General features: G+C 39.9%; 1 protein-coding gene across 2 annotated transcripts in view; it reads left to right on the top strand.

Moving 5' to 3' along the window:
• The first annotated feature begins 8,078 nt into the window (after positions 1 to 8,078).
• Positions 8,079 to 21,191, top strand: part of DLGAP1 (DLG associated protein 1) — a 986,787-nt gene continuing 973,674 nt past the window's right edge. For both annotated transcript variants that reach the window (XM_066246182.1, XM_066246181.1), the window contains exon 1: positions 8,079 to 8,368. The gene's annotated coding sequence lies outside the window, so the exon portion shown is untranslated. The remainder of the gene's footprint in view (positions 8,369 to 21,191) is intronic.

Raw genomic sequence — 21,191 nt, 5'->3', positions numbered from 1 at the left:
GATCTATTTTCTACACATCCTGACCAGCATTTATCTCTTGCCTTTTTGATGATACTAGAATGCCCATTTTAAATTGGGTTATTTGTTTTTTAGCTATTGAGTTGTATGAGTTCCTTGTATATTTTGGATATTAACCATTTATCAAACATGAGGTTTGCAACTATTTTCTCCCATTCCACAAGTTGTCTTTTCCTTTGTGGACAATGCCCTTTGCTATGTAGAAGCTTTTCAGTTTGATATGGTCTCCCTTTTTTCATTTTTGCTTTTGTTGCCTTTACTTTTAGTATCATATTCAAAAAATCATTTTTAACACCATTGTCAAGAACTTGCCTCTTATTTGTTTGTTTGTTTTTCTTCAAAAGTTTTATGATTTCAGGTCTTACATTCAAGTCTGTAACTCATTTTCAGTTGAGTTTATTCAGTGTACAGTGTAAGACAGTAATCCAGTTTCATTGTTTTGCATGTAGCTCTTTAGTTTTCCTAGTATCACTTAGTGATGAGATTGTCCTTCTCCATTGAGTATCCTTTGCTTCTTTATTATAAATTAATTGACCATGTAACATGGGTTTATTTCTGGGATCTTGATCCCCTTCCTATTGATCTATGTGTCTGCTTTCATGCCAGTACCACACTTTTTTGATTGCTATAGTTTTGTACTATAGTGTGAAATCAGGAAGTAGGATGCTTCTAGGTTTGTACTTCTTTCTCAATATTGCTTTGACTATTTAAGGTCTTTTGTGGTTCCATATAAATTTTAGATTTTTTTTCTATTTCTGGGAGAAATTTTGGTAGGGATTGCATTAAATCTGCAGATTGTTTTGGATAGTATAAATAGTTTTAGTTAAACAATATCAGTTACTTTAATTCATGAGCATGAAATATATTTCAATTTTTTTTGTCTATCTTCTTCAATTTATTTCATCAATGTTTTATAGTTTTCAGTATATAGATCTTTTGCCTCCTTGGTTAAACTTCTTCCTAAGTATTTTTTTCTCTTTGATGTTATTATAAGCAGGATTGTTTTAAAGGGAATTCTTAAATCCAATATTTCTATACAAAAAAACAACAACATGGAGTCTGTCTTTTCTCAAAAGGTATACAAAAATATGCTAATTAATGGTTTCTATTTATCAAGATATTCTGATTCTTTCTCCTGCTTTTATTGTTCTGCTGATGTATACTTGGCCCATGAGCATTGTCCAATCAGCAGTCTCTAGTATATGTAGATTAATATATATATATATATATATATATATATATATTCTATTCTCTTTTACAATTTAGTATTCTTGGATTCATTTGTATTTATTTTAACTATGAATTAAATTATTATTTCCAACTTTTAAAAAGTCATTTTAATAAAGATTTTAATAAACACCATATGTTAAAAGCCATCCCAATTAAAGAATTTTGATAATTTAATGAAAACAAAATCAGATTGTGTAGGGCTCTGCTTGTCATAATGCTCTTTGATTTTATCTTGAAGACAAGGAAGATGTGCTGAAAAATTTTACATCATAGAGTGAAATTGAAATAGATAGCTTATTGTCTTAAAATATGATAAAATCTGGTGACTAATTAGATGTACAGTTGTCACTTGCCATATCATGGTTTACTTTTCACCGTCTCACTGTATTGCAGATTTTAAAATTGTATATATCTAATTTTCTTTCATGGATTTTGTGCTATATCACAGGATTTTGTGGTATATAGGTATTTTTATATATTTATATATTATTTTAATTATATTTGTGGTAAAATAAGCAAAATAAATGTGGGAAAGGTTTATAAGAGTATGGGAAGAATTTATAAAGCCTTAAAATATATTGCCTGACCAGGCGGTGGAGCAGTGAATAGAGCGTCAGACTGGGATGCAGAAGGACTCAGGTTCGAGACCCTGAGGTTGCCAGCTTGAACGTGGGCACATCTGGCTTGAGCAAAAAGAAAAAAAAGCTCACCAGCTTGGACCCAAGGTCGCTGGCTCGAGCAAGGGGTTACTCGGTCTGCTGAGGGCCCGCGGTCAAGGCACATATGAGAAAGCAATCAATGAACAACTAAGATGTCGCACCGAAAAATTGATGATTGATGCTTCTCATCTCTCTTGTTCCTGTCTGTCTCTGTCCCTATCTATCCCTCTCTCTTACTCTCTTACTCTCTCTCTGTCCCTGTAAAATATATATATATATATATAAATAAAATAAATATAAGGTCATTACTTCATAGATTTTTGCCTATTGTGGGGGGTTCTTGAACCTAACCCCCATGATAGACGAGGGACCACTGTAGTGGATAAGGTGGGGAGGAAGATTCTAAGAATAATTTCTGTATTTTTGGCTTTACTGAGTATATGTGAAATGGATCAGCAGTGGGAAGCCTGTGGAAAAGTGCTAATGCTGGATGGGAGATGGCCTGTTAGGTTTGTATATATTGAGTTTGTGATGTGTATACATTTCTTGCAGGTGGACATGTTACTTGAGTAGAAATGCTGGTTTGAAATTCAGCACTGAGCAGTCCTATCTCCTAAAGTCCTTTCTTTCTTTGGTTTCCACGGACCTGCTGTTTCAGAGCATTGCTCTCCTGGGTCTCCTCCTTTACCTGTATGTATTGCAGAGACTCCCCCGGGCCCTGACTAAGGGTCCTTTCTCTTCACAGATCTCACTCTCATCAATGTCCTCAGCTACCATGTTAGGGGCATGACAATTGTAGCTTAGTAGAGGTAGCAGGAAAGCTTAGGAGCAGATAACTAGAAGGAATACCAGGAGACAGTAAAGTAATTAAAGTTTACAGTGGAAAATTTGAAAAATTAGTTATTCACAGCATAAAATTCTAATTAGATATTAAGGAAATAAGAACTTCAAAGAATCTTTTTGTTGAGGAAAATAGGTCACCTTTATCAGAACAAAGCCAGATTGAGATGCACAGGGCTCACACATATTACAATGGTGCAATAGGAAATGGGGGTGTGGTGGAAGTGACAAGAGGATGTGTAAACAAACTGACAGAGTATAAAATAAGGGTTGAAATAGAAGCTAAGTCAATTGTTTTCCAGCATTTATATGTTTAATACAAAATGTTAAGTAAAACATTAAGCAAAAATGTTACTTGAAAAGCATGTGAGGATAACAAGACTATTTTATTTCACTGTATTGCCTATTAAAAAGGAACACTAGACACAATGTCTTTATATGTCTCCTCAATATATATATGGTATTTGTTTAGCACGAAAAAGAAAGCTTTCCATTTATTAAACCTGATGAGTAACGGGTTTTAAAATCCGGCTACAGGTTATATTATATCACACACAGGCTTCCACTAAATTATATTGATATGTATTGATATTATAAAATATTCTCTAAGCAGTTTGTATTAGTTTAGTCTCACAAATATGTATTGATTTTCTATTGAGAGGTGATTACTATGCTAGGTATTGAGGATCCAAATATGGGTAGCTACAGTCTCAAAAGTACAACTCAGAAAACTTGAAAATTTTAATATAATGTGGTAAGAACTAAGATAGTTATTGTAAGTATAGTGACCACTGGCAATACTCGGTCCAGCTGAATAATTCAGGCATGAGGTTTACTGAAACAAACCTAGAAAGAGAAATAAATGTTACACAGTAAAAGCAGAGAGAGGGCATTCAAGGCAGGGAGAATAGTTTGAGAGAGCTGAAGATATATTCCAGAGCATGTTACATGAATGGCATTATAAGCAGCAGTCTGATGTACTGAAGCATAATATATAAAATAATAGGAGCAAAGGCTAAAGAAGGAGATAAAAGCAAGTTTTCAAGAGCCCTGTATGTCAGTATAAGAAGCTACATTGTAGGTAAAGCACAGGATTAACATGGTCAGGGTGTATTTTTAGGCCATTCTTACTTCACTGAAGAGGATGTAAGACTAGGGGAAAAAAATTAGGAGGATAATAACCCAGGCGTAAGATGAAAGCTGAATGGGAACATAACAGAAATGGAAATATAGGAAAGGTTCAAGATCATTTTACATGGTAAGAGGAGTCAGCAATATTTGGTGATGAGTTAGACTTCATTGGTGAGTGCAGAAGTCAAGGATAACTCACAGTATTCTGGGACTGGTGACTTGGTGGATGATAGTGCCATGAATTTATATAGTATAACAGGAAAAGTTATAAATTTGAATGGGGAAAAAAGACCAGCTTAATTTGGAGCTGTTAAGTCTAGGGTACAAGTGGAAGTTTCAAGTGGATTTGTCTACCTTATGGATACACAAATATCAAAACTTGCTGCAAGGTCAAAGCTGAAGATTTTGATCTGGGATCACCATTTAAATGGTACTTAAAACCATGAGCATGAATAAGAATGCTTTGTTAATGCAGAAAAGACTAGTATGTCTTTCATACTTACCATTCACATTGCCTTTCAAGTACTTTCTTTTCACAACTATACTTCATTTTAATGGAATTTTACCGGTTAGTCTACTTTGTAGTCCTAGAGGAATGTCACCATTTTGAATTAACCAGAAACATGGATAAGAACCCTATCTAGCCATGGTTTCCAATTTCCTGTTCTCACCAACACACTGCTGATTTGGCCAGCTTTGAGTTATCCTCTCCAGAATAACTCATACCTTTCTGTATTTCTTCCATAGTAAGACTCCCATGACACTTGCTACCATTGGTGTACTCCCACGGGTTAGCCAAGCTGTCTCTGTTAGTTCCCTGGGTTGCTGTTGCTTATTATTAGAAATTCGGTGGCCTAGAGCAACACACATTTATTATTTTGCAGTTCTGGAGATCAGAAATCTGAAATCAGTTTAACTGAGTTAAAATCAAGATGTTAGCAAACTGACGTTCTTTCTGAAGGCTCTAGAATCTTTTTTGTTTTCCAACCTAGAGACTATCTGTATTTTTTTGTTAGTGGTTGCCTTCCTCCACCCTCAAAGTACATCACTCCAACCTTTGCCTCCCATCATTCCATCTTTTTCTTGGTTCTTTAACTTTTTGTTTCCCTCTTACAAGAGTTCTGGAGATTATATCAGACCTATGGGGTAATTTGGGATAACCTTCATATCTCAAGATCCATAACTTAATTACATCTGCAAATTTTCATTTAATGTAACATCCACTGGTTTGTGGAATTAGGACATGGGTGCCTTTCCAGGGCTGTTATTTGGCTCCCACACTGTCTATGAGTAGAAATGAACACAGGTGCGAGCCCCAATTTGCAGTGGTGCTTCACTATACTTATATAAATTACCTAACTGGTCGTGTATATAATATTTAAATAGCATTATTTAGTTAAAAATAAGCATATGTACAAAAACTACAAAAAAGCTATCAGTCTTACCTGCACAATATTACTGGTTATTTCCAAATAACTAAGATTTATAATGTAAATTTTATAGCCAATCACGTAGGACATTATTTTTCTATTTTTGACCCAAGCATCAAATTCCGCTTCTTAATAACTCCTTGAACTTGTTTTGAGTAATTATGTATCTCCAATCATATGTACCTTTGGAAGGGTGATAAATCCAGGTGACTGCCTTCCATTCTGGAAGTCAAAAAAACAATCCTTTCCTAATGCTGGTATAGCCAGGAAGTTCGTGCCTGAGTGAAGTTTGGCTAGTCAAATGCTCTACCCTGTGACTTCAATCTTGAACCAATAATGTGAGGTTAGAAATAACAATTGGGCCCTGGCCGGTTGGCTCAGCAGTAGAGTGTCGGCCTGGTGTGCGGGGGACCCGGGTTCGATTCCTGGCCAGGGCACATAGGAGAAGCGCCCATTTGCTTCTCCACCCCCCCCCCCCTCCTTCCTCTCTGTCTCTCTCTTCCCCTCCCGCAGCCAAGGCTCCGTTGGAGCAAAGATGGCCCGGGCGCTGGGGATGGCTCCTTGGCCTCTGCCCCAGGCGCTAGAGTGGCTCTGGTCGCCACAGAGCGACACCCTGGAGGGGCAGAGCATCGCCCCCTGGTGGGCAGAGCATCCCGCCCCCGGTGGGCGTGCCAGGTGGATCCCGGTCGGGTGCATGCAGGAGACTGTCTGACTGTCTCTCCCCGTTTCCAGCTTCAGAAAAATACAAAAAAAAAAAAAAAAAAAAAGAAATAACAATTGGCATATACTCATGTTGACGGAGCAGCACCAAAGCAAAATGTTTCTGTTTTTCGAGCTTCCTAGCCCTCCAGTTCTACAAGCTTGTCTGTTTCCAAGACTGCCTCCCAGCCCTTCCTTCAATTACAGAAGCTTTCAATATCTTCCCAATAAATTACTTTCTCATAAATTACTGGAGTCCGTCATTTACATTCAGAAAATCCTAATAATACTAGTATTATATAGGTATTATTGTTGTTCAATTGGGTACCATAAGAATTTTGTTAAAAAATTGTTTTGCTTCAATTAATTTTATTCACTGAAGTTCACTTCATGCTTTGAGTTAAGATCTGACAGTTTTGTTGGCCTTCTTATTTATGTAACCTCATTAAAAATTCTATGAATTAAACATATTTACAAATGTGAAAAGACGAGGTAGTTGCTTTTTCTAGATTCTGAAAGTGATTTTTCCTATGTCAATACTTTTCCATTTCATGGAATGTTATTAGAAGCATAAGTGCCCCTATGTAGTCATTCTTGCATTGGCTGGGATAATTTTTAAAGCTTTGTTAAAGCGCTAGTGATCATGGGACTAAAATGCTGATGGTTTACCTGCATTTCTTTAAGTGTATGGTAGTTTAAAGACCCCCCCTTTTTATAATGGAAAATCACTCAGTAAATTGAGCGGAAGTGATTATTTTTCTGAGTCATATCTTTATGAAAACTGTTTTTCACTTTACTGCATTTTTAGAACTGTTTTCTTGAAAAAAAGATATTCTATTAATATTTATAATTAGATATCACACAAAGCAGATGCTAAATCTTATAACTTTATGGGTACAATTACATAAACAAAACTATATACTCTTTGGCATAATGTTCTCTCTGGAAGCTACAGCACAAAGGACATTTGCCATAAAGATGCCCATTCTTTTCCAAATGGAGGAAAACAGGAAGACAGTGATTAACCATGATTATTTTCATCTATTATTATCTGGAAAATTAGTACTTAAGTGGCTAGAGAAGAAAAGCTCAATGAATACTTGGTTGACTTTTTTTCCCTTTGACTCACACTTGAGTTCACCCAGTCACACCATTTATCTATGTTCTTACTTTGAAGCCACGTGGATTCTTCCTATTTTCAGAGTACATAGAGGTGAGGACCTTAGACTATGCCAATGAGCCTGGCTTCCCAAATGCACTTGAAATGGATAGTGGGAAGTTTATTGAGGCCAGAGAACAGAAGAAAAGGCAGTTTGTTCTTTCTGATTAGCTGTAGGATATATTCCACCAAGAGCAACTGGTGGATATATTAATATATATTGTGTAATCTAAGCCTCCCATCCTTCCAAGAGCTATTGTTGTATAGATGGGGAAACTGAGGCTCTGAGGAATAACTGTTTGAAAGTAATGACACTGGCTTTCAACGTCGGTCCTTGTGAGTCTACATTTTTTCCACTACCCCATTTCCTCTCCGGCGATTACGTCTTCAAATATGCTACTAGGGCCGCTGAGGATGAAGAGAGGACAGCAAGCCCTCTGCCCGCCAAGACGATCTCCTGTGATAGAAGATATTATGAGCTCCTAATTCCCCCCTTTAAAAAGGCAAGCTTGGAAACAACGGCTGTTAAGAGGAAAGGTTTAATTCTCAGGAGATGCTTCTTAAGGGAATGGATGGGGCACGCCCACCGACGGTTGACCGCCTCCCGGTTCCATCCCAGGCTCGTGGGGCTTTTCTCTTGGTCCAGACTGACTGCACCTGTCACTACAAAAGCTGAGAGAGCAGAATCCGTAGGCCAGGAGCACGCTCCGGGAGACACCGGCGCCTCCCGGTGGCTTCCGCGCACGTGCCTGGGCTGGGGCCAGGGCGAGCGGCCGTGCAGTAGTAGCTGGGGCGGGTGAAGCGCCTGGCTCCCGGTGCGGCCGCCGCCCGCCCGCCGGCTCCCGTGGTTGGGCGGAGGAAGTGCGGGACTCCTCCTACCCACCGTATTAACATGCACCCAGAGGCGGGTGACCAGCCCAGCTTCGCCTCCCGAGCCTGCTGCGTCTTGGCGCTCAGTCTCCGCGCCAGACGCGAGCGCTGCGCTCCGGGCGGGCGCCACAATCCCGAGGACACGGCCTCGTCTACACCTCCTGCCCCCGGGAAGCGGTAGCATCAGCGGCGGGAGCGACCGAAGCAGCCTCGGCTCTTCTTCCCTTACCCTGCTGAGAGCCTGTCCTGACCGCGGGACACCCCTTCCGTCCTCTCTCGGAGGTTCCTGAGACTGACAGTCCGACGCAGGGAGTACTGAGGGCCGCAGCAAGGTAACGCCGGGCTGCGCGGCGGGGCTGGGGCGTGCGCGCGTGGCGGCCGCCACCGGGCCTGGGACGCGCCACTGCTGCGGTCGCAGCGCACTCGATGTCTCTTGCCCGTTGTTGCGAGGTTGCCGCTTTCTCGCCAGCGGAGGGACGATGGGCTGGGCTCCTGGCCGCCTGCCCGCGCGCACGACCACTTCTCAGTCGCCTGGAGCGCACTCCCGGGCGCGGCCCCCTGCGCATCCCGGGAACCCCAGGTCCGGCGCGTCCCTCTCCAGGCGTGTGGTCCTCGGCGCTCTTTCTGGAGCCCAGGGAGCAGACGAATTCTAATTGCGACAGGGTCCTGGAAGGGGGTGGGGAGAACACCTCCCCCGGCTGCCTCCAAGAACCAAATTCACACCTTCCCCGGCCCCCAACGCCTAACGTGCTCTGCAAAGGAGGAGGGGGCCGCTCAACTGCAGGGGATTTCCCGACTCTTGGGTCAATTCCAAAGCAAGTTGTTGCACTTGCTCTTTAGGTGACATTTTGGCATTGGTTGCGGAGAGAGCCTCCTCCGTGTGTGTATGCGCGCGCGCGTAAAAGAGAAAGCCAGAGAAACAGGCACAAAGAGAGACAGGCACAGGGTGAGACTGAGATAAGGCACACACACACGCACGCACACACACATTCACATACACATACATATATACACACACACACACAACGGGGTCCAAGGGAAAGGCAACTGGAGAGTCGCCCCCGCTCATGGTCGAGGCCAGTTCCTGGCGAATCGCGTGGCAAACGATGAAACCCGGTATTCAGAGACTTGAATGAACGCGCTGAAGCCGAGAGCAAACGAGACTTCTCCTCGAGCCCGGAGATATAACAAATTGCACTTTCATTGAGGGGTATTGCAGCTGCTGGAGGGACCTTCTCAGGGCCACCCGGGGATGAAGACCCTGCATTCAGGGTTTGGACAGCTTCGTTCTTTGGGCAAGGCGAGCTGACCCTGTTTTGCTGGGTGGCCCGGGGGGCCTGGGAAGAGGCAGCCCGCTGCTCAGCTGCCCAAGACACTGAATGCCTGTGCCTGAGCGCCGCTCCAGCACCGGCTCCCGAGCTCGCCTCCCTCCTGGCCAGTAGCGCTGCGGAATTTTCTGAGAAGAGGGAGACTTTCGTAGTATGGGAAAGGGCTTGGGGTGTACAGACAGTCAGGACAGCGACACCAGTGGGTGAGGTGTTATTTCTTCTATGGACTCAGGCAAGACTGTACACTCTTAGTACAGTGAGCCTGACTCCGTTGCGAGAGAGATCGATGCTCCTTGTCTCACCTGGCAGTAACACGTGAAGTTATGAATTACAAGATGAAAGACATATAATAAAAGTATCAATTAAAGACAGATCTTTAGCTTTATTAGTGCTCATTTGTGCTGATGAAACAATCTGAGTTGTAGTCAGACCCTGTGATGTGAAATTTAGAATAAGAAAGTGATTTTAGGACTGAATGTGTACATTTTGTCAATTATTTTTACCAGGAAGGTGCTAACTGCCTTTTGACTGCTATTTATAGCAGAATTTCAGTTGCAGGAAACAACTTTCTACTGGCCTATCTAATTTTGCATATTTAGCAATAGCCCTTATCTCAGGTTGAATGGAAATGAGATGAAGGCAAGAGGTGTTATAAGTACCCTAATTTATGTCATGTAAAAAGGATAAAAGTTTTCTTTGGTTAAATTTTTAAATGGAAATTCAGAGCCCTAAGAAATATTGAGTAAATCTATGCAGAATGTATAAAATGTAATATTTAGGTTATAGAAGCTACCCTTTGTTCAGAAAATTCATATTCTGTCATGAAGTAGGAAAGTTTATAGGAATCTGGTGTTAATAGCCTTGTTATTAATTTTCTCAGGATTAATTACTTCAGTTTTAAGTTGCTGTAGGAAAGTCACTGCCTTGAAATAGTCCCAATTCCAGTTCTAAAATTTCCTACTTATCTTTTAAATTGCCTCATTGAGGAGAAAGTATTAGTTACTTTATATAAGAAAAAAACTTGAATGCATTTGTAAATATGAGATAGTTTTTAAAAAAAATTATATCTCTATATCACACACTAACAATTGTGCTTTGGGGGAATAATACATATAAGAGTTTTCTTCATGGAATATTTTCAAGGGTTAGCAGCTTTAATTTCTTCTTCACTATAAATTTTATTCTGACAGGATAAAAACTTTAATGAACTATAACAGTGATTATTGAAATCAAGACCTTTTCCTCAACATATTATGGAACCCATACAGAGAAATAGCCTAAAACTAAGTGCTGTCCTGCTTTCTAAGTCCTTCTAAGCTTAAGTGTCCTATTGAATCAGAACTGGCAATACAAATTGCATGTTCTTAGTTATTTAACTCTATGTATGCCTTTGTTCTATGTAGCCATCTAGATAGATTATTTTTTAAATATATTATTAAAACTGTGAAGAGGGGAACTGGAGTTTTGCTATCTGTTCCATTTAGCATATTTACTAGTATAGTAATGGTTCAGCTACAACTTAATTGAGACATGTATCATATTCTTGGAATAGTAACTTCTCTGGAAACATTCAGATTCAGCATTCAGATTTTGATTTTGTATTAAAAATACAGAAAAAAATAGTTAAATGCTATCTAAATGTGACATTTGCTATCTAAATGCTTTAGAATGACATTTCTGTGATACACTCAGCTTCGCGTTATGTTGCCTTCTTGGTCATCCTCACAAATTGTTCTACCCTTTACCAGAGGAACTCTGCTCTGGGCTGAAGGATCTGTTTCCTCTTAGGAAACGTTCAATTGGGAGATCTTTATGAAGATTTCATCTCTATAGAAACCACATTTGCCTCTCCTTGCTTAAGAAAATGATATACTTGTAATTTCTTTTGTTTCTTTTCTCTTTTTTCTTTGGTAATTATTTTCCCCTGCTTAAAGAAGCACCATTAAATAGGAAGGCTGAAAGGACTTTTGAAAAATCTAAACACTTCTTTCCAATCTTCACCTCCCACACTTAAATCTTATGCCTTATGTCTGGTAAGTTGTTCTCTTTATACATTTTTATTTTAAAACACATTTTCAAGAAGGTCCTTTGCTAGCATCCTAAAAATCTTTGTGCTGCTGAGACAGTTGGAGGTTCAAAAGCACCCCATGTATTGGGCTGTCTCTTTGATTTCCAGAAGATCTAAGGGTTTATAATTCTCCATTTAAAAAAAAAAGGAATAATTTCAGTAGCCCTCATATGTCTTTCTCCCTCCTTGCCCCATTTTTTTTTTATCATAGAGCATTTGAAGCTTTATACTGCCCAATAAAGATGATTTTCTCTGGATGTGTGGTCAGTGTTATTCCTAGGAAGGTTTAAAATATTTTTTATGACTGAGGAAGATTTAGAACTAATCTTCAGTCATTTAATTTATTAAAACATTCACTGACAACTCATTGTATGAGATACCAGCTACCTGTTCTTTTTTTTTTCGTAATGCATACCTATTTGGCTCATGCAAAATATATATTTGCTATATATAAAATATTATATAATTAATATACCATTAATGCATAAAGCATTACAGCATTTGTGTAATGTCATATATATGCTGTAAGGCCAGTAGCCATGGCCACCACCACAGCTGCCTGGCCCATGCAGGTTTGCATTTGATTCAGACAGATGGTAATGAAACAATGGAGCCAAGAACTTGTGGGCCATTACCTTTATTCTAGACTTGTACCAGCCAACCAGTAAAAAACAAACACACGGGGCACCAAAACCCACTCACATGTTCTCCTCTTCCACAGCCAAGAGAATCTTTCTGTTTTCTTCTAGAATCAAAGGCTGCCACCTCACCAGTTCAGCGGAGCTTACAAAGCCCCTCACCTCTGTTCCCCTCAGCTCCTTGCCATCTTTCTTGCTTCTTCTTTGCCACCACATGGCCTCTCTCCAGGCAACAATGTGGTCTTCTTCTCTCTGCCAAAATGGCCTCCTAGATCCTCCTTTTAAAACTTTCCCGTGTGAAAACCCTCCTCCTGCACACATTAGCAACCAAGCTCCTTCCCAAGCAGGAAGGTAATCAGCTGCCCCACGTAGGGTGTGGCCATCTTTAACAATAAAAGTAAGCAAAACCAAATAACACAAATTTTACAAACTTATTTGCCCAACATATGCACATATATATATACACACACACACACACACACACACACACACACACGCACAAGCTACTTTTATTTACTTTTTGAAACCCTACAACACATAGACCTACAACGCAGAGCAAAACATAGGGCCAAGAACAGGAAAAATGAGATGTGGCTATAAGGAGGCTAAAAAGGTGAATGACTTCTCTTTGAGGTGTTTGCTTTCTTGCTCTGATTGCACAGAGGTTGGTTTTGCATATGAGATGTGTTGACCCATCAATTTTACATCCTTCACTGTAGCTAATGGTGGGGGCCAGACACCTGGTGTACAAGTGAGAGACTAGAGATATTTTTTGCCTTTATTGGTTTAAGATTTCTCCTGGTTGATGTTTATTGGTTACTGTAGGATTTGATGATTACTGGGTAGAAAATGACATCCCATTTCAGAAGACCACATCACACACAGGAAGCTCTAGGGATATATAGGCACAGATTTTGGGGCCTTTTTTTGGGGTAGATGAGAATCAACATAGCTAGGCTATGATTGTCCCACTTGAGGTTGCTGTGAACTAGATATCAGTGCCCTGGATCTGCTTGAAGACATATACCCACAGTCCTGGTAACTAAAACTATTCATTTTCATATTCACTCATCATAGTTTGTTGTCACTGCTGATTTCTATATTTTTTTCTCAATGCTTTTTTACCAGATTTTTAAGCAACCACCCAAAGCAATCATGAAGAGTGTGATTTTGTAGTCTGTGAACCTGGTGTTTGGCAGAGTGGCAGTCTTTTTTTTTTTTTTTTTTTTTTACAGAGAGAGAGAGTCAGAGAGAGGGATAGACAGGGACAGACAGGAACGAAGAGAAATGAGAAGCATCAATCATTAGTTTTTTGTTGTGACCCCTTAGTTGTTCATTGATTGCTTTCTCGTATGTGCCTTGACCATGGGACTACAGCAGACCGAGTAACCCCTTGCTCAAGCCAGCGACCTTGGGTCCAAGCTGGTAAGCTTTTGCTCAAACCAGATGAGCCCACACTCAAGCTGGCGACCTTAGGGTCTTGAACATGTGTCCTCTGCATCCCAGTCTGACACTCTATCCACTGCGCCACCGCCTGGTCCAGAGTGGCAGTCTCGTCGAAGCTGTGGATAAGCAATTAGGAGGGGACGATTTGTGCTGGGACTTGCTTATATCCCTAGCGTATGTATCTCAGTCTGCACCAGGAGGACTCAGAGACATTTAAGATCCCTCAGGTGGCTTGTGGGAAGGTCTCTGTCTCTGGGCACATTTCCAGCTGACACGGTTTTGGCTAATTTTAAAACATCTGCTAGAGTAACTTCCCTTTTAATTCTACTACTGGAGAATGGCAATGAGCATATGACAGGAGGACAGGCATTAACCCTCACTCTAACCTTGTGATTATAACCTTTCCCAAAGGACCCTTTCTTTCCTGGTTTCAATTTCAGTGGAAATGCAGGGTGAAGTCTATTTCTGGACTAGAGATTTCCCTGCTAGATATCACAGAGATTTCTCTACAAAACACATGCTACAATTTCAGAGGAAAATGGCATTTTGATCTTGTCTCAGACTTTGCAAACAACTATTCTTTGATATGATTCATCATACTACTCTAGTAAAAAGACAGGGCACAGCTACTGCCTTCAAAGTTCTTTTCCCAGACATGAACCCAGAAAGCAAAAGAACTGTTTTAATTTTTTTTTTCAAACAGGGAGGCACTTTTCCATTCAGAGTTTTGAATAGGCAGCAGAGCAACCTTGGAGCCATGACACATTGAGAAGTTTATTGTGGGTACCTTGGCCTAGGCAATTCAGATGAGACTTATTTGACTCTCTAGCTTCCATGAAGCTGGATAAGATGTCTCTCTCCCTGGAACACTGTTTCTCACATTATTTCCTCTTTCCTAAACTTCAGCTGAAAAGTCACTTAGTAAAGCCTATCAGTTGAATGCAGTTTTAGTGCTTTGTACTTCTTTTGGTGATCCCTTTATAGTATATAAAGACTTTTGTGATTATCCAATCCATTGCCTTCCCCACTCAACTATGCACTTTATGAAATCAAGAACTAAATATAATGTGTTAAGCAAATATCACCAATGCCTAATAGAGAACCTGGTACTTAAGTAAACATTGCTTGAGTGACTGAGTGAATGAACAATGGTCCGACTCTGTAAGGTCCATAACTCCAAGGGTAGTGTTACCTGGCTTTGTATGGCCCCCTTTTGCAGTTTCAAACTCTGCATTCTTTGGTCTTAAACATACTCTGATAATATTTGGTAGACACAGCGCTAAAATAAAATAAGAATTAAAAACACACAAAAGACTCCTATTCCTTCCTTTTCCTCTTCTTTCTTACTCAAACATAGTAATAGTTTAACCACTCTACTTGCTTGTGAATTGAATGTATCCCTGCCTTTCAAGGCTTAGCGCAAGCTTCCTTCTGGGCCTGCACCCCATAGGATTGAGCATTCCTTCCTATAACTCCTTCGAATTTGATACATATTTATATCTTGATCTTGTATTTATTTTTTGTTTATGTGCCTGTCTACCTCCATGAGACCAGAAGCTTAAGGAAAAATAGAAACAGTGGCTAGAATAGGATTTGCATATGCAAGGTTACAACTGTTTATTAAGGAATGAAAGATAATAGGGATGACAGGGGATAGAGGAGTGACTACAACTGATTGTCTCTTTATAGGTAATTAGTTAGAACCTATGTGAGTAGGCTCTTGTTCATAGGGGTATTGGAATCTACCATTTAAAATTGTATGGAGTTATATATATAGCCTTGTAATTATTTCCATGACTTTTTTGTACAAATTTCTGGTCAGGCATAAAATACATCCTGTCTTATTCTATGCTTCTGTTATACTTGAATGATGTGGTGAAGTTGGCCAGCTTTATAGATATGCTAACCTACCACTTGGCATGCTGCTTGAGATGCTAGACCCATTGTTCACCCTTAAAAAAAACCTGTGAGGAAAAGTAAGGTGCAACGTGGGGACAACCAATGTTTTTAAAAAGTGTGGTGTGTAATAATTTCTCTAGATCTGCATTTCTTTCACCCTTTGAGTAGTACGAACATTCATGTATGTCCTCGGGCCTCCTGACCATCCAGAGTACGATCATACTTGTGTAAGGCAACATTTAAAAAAGGCAAATATATGTTCTTCTTGTTTCCATAAATTGATTACCAAACAAAAATGATTTTAAGTTAATAAAACTGTAAATGGAAATAATTTCATTTTTTGAAAAAAAAAAAAAAAAACACTCACTCCCAGGGGTCAGCAAGCATGAAAAAAAACACTCACTATTCAAAGGGTTAATTAACAATTTAAAATACTCTGCTTTAAGAATCCTAAGGGATCTAGATGACAGATGTTATATATTTGCTATGTATACAGTTTTTCCAAGAATCAGCAAACAAAATACAATTATAACATCTTCAGTAAGTCATTCATGTGGAGAATACAGAAGTGCAAAACATAATTCAAATCCCTGGGAAGCTTAAAATTTAATTCAAAGGATATGATTAAGATGTAATCTTAAGAAGTAGTTTGTAAGAAAGTTACAAAATAAGACTAAGTGCTCAAATATCTGGGACCAATCGTACTTTTCTTAGGTTTTTATGGAACACTGGAGTTCAACAAAGAAAGAGGACATTGTGGAATGCTTCCTAAAGAGGAAAGTCTTAAGCTAGACTAGTGTGGTTGGGTAAGGGTTAAATGAAAGAAGGCTTAGCTTTACAGATAAGGCAAAATATTGTTTACAAAGACATAGAGATGCAAAGCAACTTGACATATTCCTGGTTCAGGGAGATGGAGTTCTGCATTTAATTAGGCCTGGAGATGAATTTGATTGAGATGGATGAAGATACACTGTGGATGATTTTAATGACTGTATAAGAATGTTCAGAGTGGGTAGGAGCATTGAAGGATTTTCAACGGACAGTAATATGAAGAAATGGCCTCTTGAATTGATGGAAGTAGATCATTCTACTGCTAGATTGGGACAGACAGAATCATTAAGAGTCCATTGCTCTAACTGAGGCATACATGATGAGAACCGGGTCTAGGGAAAGTATGAATGGAAGAAAAGAAGACATGAAGTATTTGGAAAATTTTTCAAGTAATATTTGACTCTCTCCTTTCTCTTTTACCCTATATCTGTGTCTCAAACTAATTTTCAGTTCTTTATTATTACTTAAAAATTATTGTGAAATATTTCAGTATCACCCCAAAATTAAAATAATATTATAAAAAACACCTTTGTAGTCACCCCCAGATTATAAAATAAGTATGAATCAAGTGTGGATTCTATTACTATTTCCAGTATACTGAATTGGTGTGTATCATTTCCATGCTTTTCCTTAAACTTTGCTCCATATCTATATGTACCTAAGTAATATAGTCTCATTTTGCTTTTTGCTGTTTTAACTCTGTATAAATAGTAACATGCTCTTTGTAGCCTTCTTCACCTTACTTTAACTGACAGTTTTTTGTTCATTCATTTAGATTTTCTTTCTTTGTTTTTACTGCTATCTGGTATTCCATTGAATAATGTATCATGATTAATGTCTCAATCTTTTGTTGATGGATGTTCAGGGTGTTTTTTAGCAAGGCTGCAATGAACATTCATATGTATACTTCCTTGTGCTAACCTTTCCTTAGGGTGTCTCCTTCGCAGTGGAATTTTAGGAGGGTGAGATTTATATGTTAACATTTATCCCATAATGCCACATTATGAAAAAGGGCTGTGCCTCTTTATATTCCCACAAGCAATCTGTAAGAGCTCCTTTTGTTCCTTATCCTCACCAATCCTGGTGATACAATCTATTTTTTGACAATTTTAAAAATATATATATTTTTCTGAAGTTAGAAGCAGGAAGGCAGTCAGACAGACTCCCACATGCGGCCAACCAGGATCCACCTGCATGCCCACCAGGGGGCAATGCTCTGCCCATCCAGGGAGTTGCTCTGTAGTTGCGAGAGCCATTCTAGTGCCTGAGGCAGAGCCCATGGAGCTGTCCTCAGGACCTGGGCCAACTTTGCTCGATGGAACCTCGGCTGCCTGAGGGGAAGAGAGAGATAGAGAGAAAGGAGAGGAGGAAGGGTGGAGAAGCAGATGGGCACTTTTCCTGTGTGCCCTTGCCCAGAATTGAACCCAAGACTTCCACATGCTGGGCTGACGCTCTACTGCTGAGCCAACTAGCCAGGGTCTATTTTTTGCCAATTTTATGGATGTGAAATGATATCTCCTTGTAGCTTTAATATGTTGTTCCCTAACTGCCAGTAATGTTTAACTTTTTTTCCTGTCTTGATTAATATTCAGGTTTCTGTGTAATGCTTAATTATATATGTTGTCTACTTTCCTCCTCCTTAAAAAAAACCTGGCTTCTCAGAGCTATTTATATATTCTGGATATCAGAGGTTTTCTGTCCTATGTAGTTTAATGATCATTTCTGAAATGGTTGCTTCTCTTTTCATTTTTATGATGTCTTTGGGTGAAAAGATTATTTTTAAAATATAAAAGTTGATACTTTTTTTCCTATTTATTATAAGGTATAATTGACATATATTATTAAAATGCATTTTTGATTCTTCTCTTTCTGGTGTAGATAACTTACCTTGTTTAAGAAATCTTTTTCATTTCCAAAGTGATGAAGGTATTATCCTGTCACATCTCAAGAACTATTAAAATTTTATTTAAATTACTTTTAGTTCTTCTGGACTCTCTAGTTAATCTTTTAATTTTTTTTATAAAGTGTTTAATAACATTGCACATTGAACAAACACCTAAGTTCTCTTGGTCTTCATTTCTTTCCCATGAAGTTAGAGTTTGAAGTAGCTTTACACAATTCTGTTGCAGCCGCTTCTCTTCAAGACGTAACGATTTTATGACTGGAATACACACAAGGCTCTTAATGGAGTTTCTTGCCTTCAGGGTCTCCCTTCGTCTGATTAAACTTGCATCAAGATTTACTTTTCTAAAAAAACATCAAGGTCATTGTGAGACTCCTCAAATTTTTGCCCTTAAAACTACAAGAGTAGACCCTGGCCGGTTGGCTCAGTGGTAGAGCTTTGGCCTGGCGTGCGGAAGTCCTAGGTTCGATTCCCGGCCAGGGCACACAGGAGAAGTGCCCATCTGCTTCTCCACCCCTCTCCCTCTCCTTCCTCTCTGTCTCTCTCTTCCCTCCCGCAGCCGAGGCTCCATTGGAGCAAAGATGGCCCGGGCGCTGGGGATGGCTCCTTGGCCTCTGCCCCAGGCACTAGAGTGGCTCTGGTCGCAACAGAGCGATGCCCCGGATGGACAGAGCATCACCCCCTGGGGGGCGTGCCTGGTGGATCCCGGTTGGGCGCATGCCGGAGTCTGTCTGACTGCCTCCCCGTTTCCAGCTTCAGAAAAATAAAAATAAAAAAACTCCCCAAAACTACAAGAGTAGCAATCCTGTTCGTTTTACTCCCTTGTGTCCCCCAGATCCGAGCACATACCTGGACTATGCTTGGCATTCTGATGTGTGGTTGGTACATGTCCATGAAGACACAGCTGGTTCCCTTTGTTGCTCATTTCCATCTGTAATTAGTTCCTTACATCAAACCTCTTCTCCAGCACGACCACCCTTGCTTGTCAGGACCACGCTATTCTGACACCTTTTTCTTCTTCTTTGTTTTCTTGTGCTTCGTGTATTTAAATCCTTGTCTGTTTGAATTTCTAGGACAAGTGAAGTCAGGAAATTATTTTCCCCCTTCATGATCTTCTATACAGTTTTGAGTATGTTATCACAAGCCAGGCCTTCTTTTAAAATAATTTTTCCAAAGCCCCTTCTCTGTCTTTCAAGGTCCAGTCAAATCATCAAATCTCACCTCTCACATGAACAATTAATTATATGACATCTTGAACCCAGGATAAACTCTCCTCTGAAATCCAGTTGCATTTTTCTGAATCATTCATTTTATGGCTTAGAGTTTAAACATTTCATGTGAATATGCCTACATTTAAAGCTCCTCTAAACAATGAATTGGCTTATGTGCCTTTTTGTCTCTCCTCGGCCTAAACACCATGGCCAGCACAGTGGCTTTTCAATGTGTAGCAGCTGCTTTCTTGATGATTAGTAATTAGTTATTGGAGATGGTATAGGCTGAGTGGAGATTTGGAGTGTGAAGACATAAGACAGGGGTCCCCAAACTTTTTACACAGGGGGCCAGTTCACTGTCATTCAGACCATTGGAGGGCCGGACTATAAAGAAAACTATGAACAAATCCCTATGCACACTGCACATATCTTATTTTAAAGTAAAAAAACAAAACGGGAACAAATACAATATTTAAAATAAAGAACAAGTAAATTTAAATCAACAAACTGACCAGTATTTCAATGGGGACTATGCTCCTCTCACTGACCACCAATGAAAGAGGTGCCCCTTCCAGAAGTGCGGTGGGGGCTGGATAAATGGCCTCAGGGGGCCGCATGCGGCCTGCGGGCCGTAGTTTGGGGACCCCTGCATTAAGAATAGGGACATTGCCGGAACATAGAAGAGTTTGGAATAACGAGCTAATTTGCAGTGAGAAAAATTGAGCTTGATTTATATATATTTATTTATTTATTGTATTTTTCTGAAGTTGGAAATGGGGAGGCAGTCAGACAGACTCTCGCATGCACCCGACTGGGATCCACCCGGCACGCCCACCAGGGGGCGATGCTCTGCCCATCTGGGCATTGCTCTGTTGCAACCAGAGCCATTCTAGCGCCTGAGGCAGAGGCCACAGAGCCATCCTCAGCGCCCGGGCCATCTTTGCTCCAATGGAGCCTTGGCTGCGGGAAGGGAAGAGAGAGACAGAGAGGAAGGAGAGGGGGAGGGGTGGAGAAGCAGATGGGCGCTTCTCCTATGTGCCCTGGCCGGGGATCAAACCTGGGGCTCCCACATGCCAGGCCGATGCTCTACCACTGAGCCAACCAGCCAGGGCCATTTTTTAAAACATTTTTGGATTAAAATTTATTGAATGACACTGGTTAATATAATTATACAGGTTCCAGATGCCCGATTTCAAAACGTATCTCTGCATACCGTATTGTGTGTTCACTTTCTGGCTATTTGAGTCCTGCTGATTTTTGAGACAATATTGGACATGTCCCTTCTTTAGCAACTTGGGGAACAATAAACCTGAGTTTTATGAAATGATAAAATTTGAGGTGTTGATTAGGGCATTTTTGGTTAGAAGGTGATCATCAGGTTCCTGATATGAGCAGTATGTTTCAAAAAGGAATGTTACCCTTCTACACCCCGATTCTGATTCTGCTATTGAGTTATCTAACTAGCTAAATGACTTTAGACAAATTAATTAGTTTTTGGAGCCCATTTTTTTCATCAGAAAAAGGATAATTAAACTGACAGAGTTTTTTAAATGATTAAATTAGCCAACTTATATGAATTATCCATATAGTTCAATGGTGGGCATTAATAAATGCTGTTGTTAACAATATATTTTATCAGCAAGAACTAATCTGCCAACTATCTTCTTACATAAAGTAATACCAATTAAAGAATTTTAAAAATTACTCGTCCAGTTATGTAATATTTTTTCTTTTCCTATTGAAAATTCCTAGATCTTATTTCATTTTTCTTTATTATGTGATAAGTGACAGCATTCACCAAACAAAAGCTATAGTAGCTAGCATTTATTAA

Source organism: Saccopteryx bilineata, chromosome 11, assembly GCF_036850765.1.
Source record: "Saccopteryx bilineata isolate mSacBil1 chromosome 11, mSacBil1_pri_phased_curated, whole genome shotgun sequence".
NCBI lineage: Eukaryota > Metazoa > Chordata > Mammalia > Chiroptera > Emballonuridae > Saccopteryx > Saccopteryx bilineata.
This window is presented reverse-complemented; position numbering and strand designations above follow the sequence as displayed.